We start from the raw sequence: 6,316 nt of genomic DNA, 5'->3' as shown, positions 1-6,316 counted from the left end.
TCCATTTGCCTTTTTACTTGGACTATTGTTTACAGTGAACTAATTGTGCATATCCCATGACAGGAATGAACCTCACTTCTAGGACCATGATCTCAATCTGAGTTTTCCTTTGAAGTCTCTTTAGATCTGCCATGGTTTAAACACTAATAATATTTAATGGGAGACATTGGTGAGCTTAGGGAACCCACACTTTGATCTCTTTTTTTGTCCCCTATGCCAAGTGCTTCCCACAGGTAAGAGAAAAGTGCTTAATATCTATCTGCTGGGCCCCATAATCTCACAGCATCTGGCAGACACAAGAAGCAATGCTTTTCCTGCTGCTGGCAGAGGAGGGGGGGGGACTGAACATGTGTACAAATGTAGGGTTACCATACATGTCCTCTTTTCCAGGGTTCTGTCAGGCTTCCAGGCTGGTTTTGGGACAGCAGCCTGTTAACTCATCCCTACAATAAGCAGTTCCAGTGCATCAGTAATAACGGCAAGAAATGTACTTGGGGCTGCTCTGCTCAGGCACACGCTGTCAGCTATGCTGGTCCTCTGCCCCCTCTGATGTCAATTCCTGTTCAGGGCAGAGGACACACACAGCCAAGAGTGTGCACCTGAGCAAAGCAAACCCACAAGTGTTTCTTTTTCTTGCCATTGCAAATCAGAAGCAGAAGGAGGAAGGAACCTGAGATAACCCAGGAAGGTAGAAGGGGGGGTGGGAACAGCTGAATGGAAGGGTAGGGAGAACAGGAAGACACTGAATGGAAGAATATATGGGAGGGGGAGTCATGTTAAATGGAAGGATGAGGAGAGAAAAAGGGGGAGGGAATAAACTGGATGGGGAAGAGAGCATGTGAAATGGAAGGATGAGAGAAAAAGGGGACGCTGAATAGAAAAGAGATTGAGTGGAGATGCTGGATGAAAGGATGGGGAAAGAGGAGAGGCACTGGATGAAAGGATGAGGGAGAGAGAAGGATAGTAGAGTTGTCCAGAAAAACCTAAAGTTGGGAAAACTGCTAATTTAAGTTTTTCCCATGAATTTGTACTTGATCAGAAAAAAAAATTATAGCCCAGCCTGGGGTCGCTCAAAGCCATTGATTACATAAAGCTCCATTTTTCTTAAAATTTGCTGTTATTTTTGCTTAATGGAGCAAATTTCTTAGTATTATAGTTTAGAGAACGACACGGAGACAAATTTTTCCCTGTCCCTGCAGGAATTCAATTTCCCCGCTCTGCGAGTTTTGTCACTGTCCCTGTCCCATTCCTTTAAGCTCTGCCTTAACTGCACAAAAGTACTTATGATTTTAATGTGTTTGAGGCTTGTGCAGATGAGGACAGAGCTTGCACGAATGGGGATTTAGGCATCTCAGTCAATAAGGCCTTAGGCACCATCTATATCCAGGATACTGAGGGAGGAGCCTGGATATAGAGAAGTGCCAAAGACCTGATTGACTCAGACGCCTAAGGCCCCTCCCAAGTATCCCTGTGCATCACATAATGCACCAGGGAGGGGAAGGCTCGTCATTTAGACAGACGGCTGAAGCAGGAGCCTGAGAGCATTAAAAAGGTACAGGGGAGGTTGGGCGAGGATGTCCGGTGGCAGGAGGGAATGGACATCCCTCTTGCCATTTTGGGGGGTTCAAGGAGGGCAGAGGCTCTAGGGTGCCTTGCGCAGAGGGAGGCCATGTGTGGGGCATTCTGCGTGGCAGGAGGGATTGGGCATCCTGACTGAGCAATTCATAAATTGCATTTGCTGCTGGAGAATCGGCCAACAGTGATCGAGTCGGTATCTTTAATGCATCTAGCCCAGTGATCTCAAACTTGCAGCCCAGGGGCCACATGCGGCCCACCAGGTACTATTTTGAGGCCTTTGGTATGTTTATCATAATCACAGAATTAAAATAAAACAGTTTCTTGATTATATGTCTCTTTAGCTACAAATTACAATATTATTATTAAGACTTAGCCAAAAGTAAAGATTTATAAACTATAGAGAGTTTTACCTCATGCAAAATTATAATTTCTTTAATAAGACATTAACTAATTTTTCTGAGGCCCTCCAAGTACCTACAAATCCAAAATGCGGCCCTGCAAAGGGTTTGAGTTTGAGACCACTGATCTAGCCAAAAGTCAGTTATCAGTTTAACACCTTTCTTGGCTGTGTCCTTATTGAGCGTTTGGAATGCCATTGGTAGACTGTTATAATGACTCAGCTAATAGGTGTTAAACAGGTAATTGACTTTGCCACCAGCATCACCACAGACCCAGTGCAGTGTGAGGCCTTGTTGCAAGGAGTTGAACAGCATCATAGGCTTTGTCTTGACTATCTCAAGAAGACATTGAATGCTGAAGTGTTTGGAACGTCATTGGTAAATAACTACACCAAAGTGTACATGTTTAGCTATTAGCAAAGTATGTTAAATTTCTGCAGATATTGAAGGTTCATTTAATAAAATACTGCTAGATTTTTTACATAAAGGGCTCCTTTTACGAAGGTGTGCTAAGTGTTTTAGCGCATGCACCGGATTAGCGTGCGCTAGCCAAAAATCTACTGCCTGCTCAAAAGGAGGCGGTAGTGGCTAGCGCATGTGGCAATTTAGCGTGTGCTATTACGCGCGTTAAGGTGCTGGTGCGCCTTTGTAAAAGGAGCCCAAAATGTCTTTCTATCAATGTATCATTGCTGAATATGAAAACAGAAAAATTATAGATATAATACCAAGAAATTTGCTCCATTAAGCAAAAATAATAGCAAATTTTAAGAAAAACTGAGCTTTATGTAATAAGTGACTTTCAGTGACCCCAGGATGAACATAAGATTTGCCGCTGCTGGGTCAGACCAGTGGTCCATCGTGCCCAGCAGTCTGCTCACGCGGTGGCCCTTAGGTCAAAGGCCAGTACCCTATTTGAGTCTAGCCTTACTTGCGTATGTTCTGTTCCAGTAGAAACTTATTCAACCTTGTCTTGAATCCCTGCAGGGTGCTTTCCCCTATAACAGCCTCCGGAAGAGAGTTCCAGGTTTCTACCACTCTCTGAGTGAAGAACTTCCTTACGTTTGTACGGAATCTTTTCCCTTCTAACTTTAGCGAGTGCCCTCTCATTCTCTTCACCTTGGAGAGAGTGAACAATCTCTCTTTCTCTACTAAGTCAATTCCCTTCAATATCTTGAATGTTTTGATCATGTCCCCTCTCAATCTTCTCTTTTTAAGGGAGAAGAGGCCCAGTTTCTCTAGCCTCTCGTTGTACGGCAACTCCCCCAGTACCTTAACCATTTTCGTCGCTCTTCTCTGGACCCTTTTGAGTAGTACTATGTCCTTTTTCATGTACAGTGACCAGTGTTAGACGCAGTATTCCAGGTGGAGGCGTACCATGGCCCAGTATAACGGCATGATAACCTTTTCAGATCTGTTCGTGATTCCCTTCTTAATCATTCCTAGCATTCTGTTTGCCCTACTCGCCTCCGCGCATTGCATGGATGGTTTCAGTGACTTGTCTACAAGTACTCCCAAGTCTCTTTTCTGGGGGCTCTCTCTGAGTATAGCACCGGACATCCTGTATTTGTGCATATGATTGTTACCGATATGCATCACCTTGCACTTATCCACGTTGAACCTCATTTGCCATTTCGCGGCCCATTCCTTGAGCGTATTTATGTCTTTTTGTAGGTCTTCGCAATCCCTCACTATGAGTAACTTTGTATCATCCGCAAATTTAATCACATCACTCATGCCAATTTCTAGGTCGTTTATAAATATGTTGAAGAGCACAGGCCCGAGCACTGAATCCTGTGGCACTCCACTCTTGATGCTTTTCCAGTCCGAGTATTGTCCATTCACCCCCACTCTATTTTTCCTATCCGCCAACAAACTTTTAATCCACGTGAGTATATCACCCTCGATTCCATGATTTGCAATTTTTTTAAACAGACGTTCATGCGGAACCTTGTCAAACACCTTCTGAAAATCTAGATAGGCGATGTCCACTGGGTCACCCTTGTCTATCTGCCCATTTACTCCTTAAAAGAAGTGCAGTAAGTTTGTCAAGTAAGATCTTCCTTTGCTGAAGCCGTGCTGGCTGGTCCTCATCAGTTTGTGTCCGTCAAGGTGATCGATGATGCGGTTCTTTATCAGCGCCTCTACCATCTTTCCCGGTACCGAAGTCAGACTCACCGGTCTGTAGTTTCCCGGATCTTCCTTCAAACTTTCTTGAAGATTGGCGTAACATTCGCCACTTTCCAGTCTTCCAGAATCTTTCCCGATTTGATCAACAGATTTGCTATTAGTTGGAGCAGTTCAGCTATAATCCCTTTCAGTTCCTTGATTACCCTCGGGTGGATGCCATCCGGTCCTGGGAATTTATCGTCTTTAAGCCTATCAATCTATCCACATACCTCCTCTAGACTGACCATGGTCATCCCTGTCAATTTCCCATCTTCATTTCCTGTGTAAAGCCCGTCGGCTTCCAGTATATTGGATATATCCTCTTCGGCAAATAGATGCAAAAAACGCGTTCAGTTTGTCAGCGATGGCTTTGTCCTCCTTTAGTACTCCCTTTATTCCCTGGTCATCTAATGGCCCCACCGCTTCCTTTGTGGGTCATTTCCCCTTAATGTATCGAAAGAACGGCTTAAAGTTTTTGGCCTCTTTGGCTATTTTTTCTTCGTAGTCTCTTTTGGCCCCTCTTACTGCCTTATGGCACTTTGTTGTTTGTGCTTTTTCCAGTTTTCTTCCATTTTTGTTCTTTTCCATTCCTTAAACGAAGTTTTCTTGTCTCTGATCACTTCTTTACTGCTACAGTGAGCCACGCTGGTTCCATGTTCTTCTTCCTCTTGGAATCCTTGTCGATTCGCGGTATATATAAATTTTGCACCTCTGTTTCTGTGTCCTTAAAAAGGGACCTTGCTTGCTCTAGTGTATTTACAGTGCTTATCCTCTTCCTAATCTTCTTCCTCACCATGACTCTCATCCCTTTGTAGTTCCCTTTACAGAAGTTCAGTGCCATGGCCGTCGTTCTGGACCGATTTTTTGTTCCTGTGTCTAGGCTGAAATGGATCATGTTGTGATCACTGTTTCCCAGCGTCCCTTCTACTTCTATACCCTGTGCCGGTCCCCGTAATCCATTTGGAACTAAGTCTAGAATTGCATTTTCTCTCGTATTTTCCATGACAAGTTGTTCTAGGAAGCAATCGCCTACAGCATCCAGGAACTTGGTCTCTCTACAGCAGCTGGAGTTGCCTAGGTTCCAATCTATCCCCGGATAATTGAAGTCGCCTATGATAACTGCATTGCCTCCCTTGTATTCGTGTTTAATCTCGTCCATCATTTCTTCATCAGTCTCTTCGGACTGCCCTGGGGGTCTGTAGTAGATGCCGATTTTCATATCCGTTCCATTTTTTCCCGGTATTTTGGCCCATACTCTACCTTATTGTTTGTTTCCAGCGTGTTCTCTCTGGTGGACTAAATCCTCTCTTTTATGTATAGGGCAATACCCCCACCTTTCTGTCCTACTCTGTCTCTGCGGTATAACATGTATCCCGGTAGCAGTGTCCCAGATGTTGTACTTGTTCCACCATGTTTCCGTGATGGGCTTTTAAAATTTGTAAAAAATTATTTTCTGATCAAGCACAATCAAATTAATGGGAAAAACTTCAATTTGCAGTTTTTCCAATTTTTGTTTTTTCTGGACAACCCTAGGGGATATGCTAAATGGAAGGATGGGGAACGAAAAAGATGACATACTGGCTAGAAAGGGGGCAGAGAAGATGCCAGATGGAAGGATGAAGAGAGAAAGAGGGGACATTGGATAGACAAGAGGTAGAGGAGAGATGCTGGATGGACAGATGGAGAGAAGGCACGCTAAATGGAAGGATAAGGAGAGTAAAAGGGAACATGCTGGATGGAAAAGACATACTGGATGGAAAGAATCAGAGGGGAGATGCTAGATGGAAGTCAGGAGAGACCCAAGAGAGAGATAAGCGACACACTAGATGGAAGTGGTGGGAGGGAGGGAGGGAGGACACGCTGAATTGAAGTAGGAAGATAGAGGGGGACCTGCTGGATGAAGAGGGCTGAGGATATTGTTAGTGAAAGACTGAGGAATATAGGTAATACTAGACACAAGTTATCAGGCCCTCGGCTGTTTTATTTCCTAACACCCTTCTCTTAGTCTGCTACCAAAAAGTGCGCAAATCAGGACTGCTAAAGGCAAACATTCCACTTAACAAGCAAAAAGGAGACGGAGTCCTACAGAGGCTCACAAAACAGGGCCTCCAGCAATGTACAGAGTGCAGGGGGTTAAAAATACCAGAGAACACTCCAGCAAAACTCAGAGATGG

The sequence above is a fragment of the Geotrypetes seraphini genome, chromosome 8, assembly GCF_902459505.1.
Source record: "Geotrypetes seraphini chromosome 8, aGeoSer1.1, whole genome shotgun sequence".
In the NCBI taxonomy this organism is placed as follows: domain Eukaryota; kingdom Metazoa; phylum Chordata; class Amphibia; order Gymnophiona; family Dermophiidae; genus Geotrypetes; species Geotrypetes seraphini.
Note: the sequence above shows the minus strand (reverse complement) of the source record.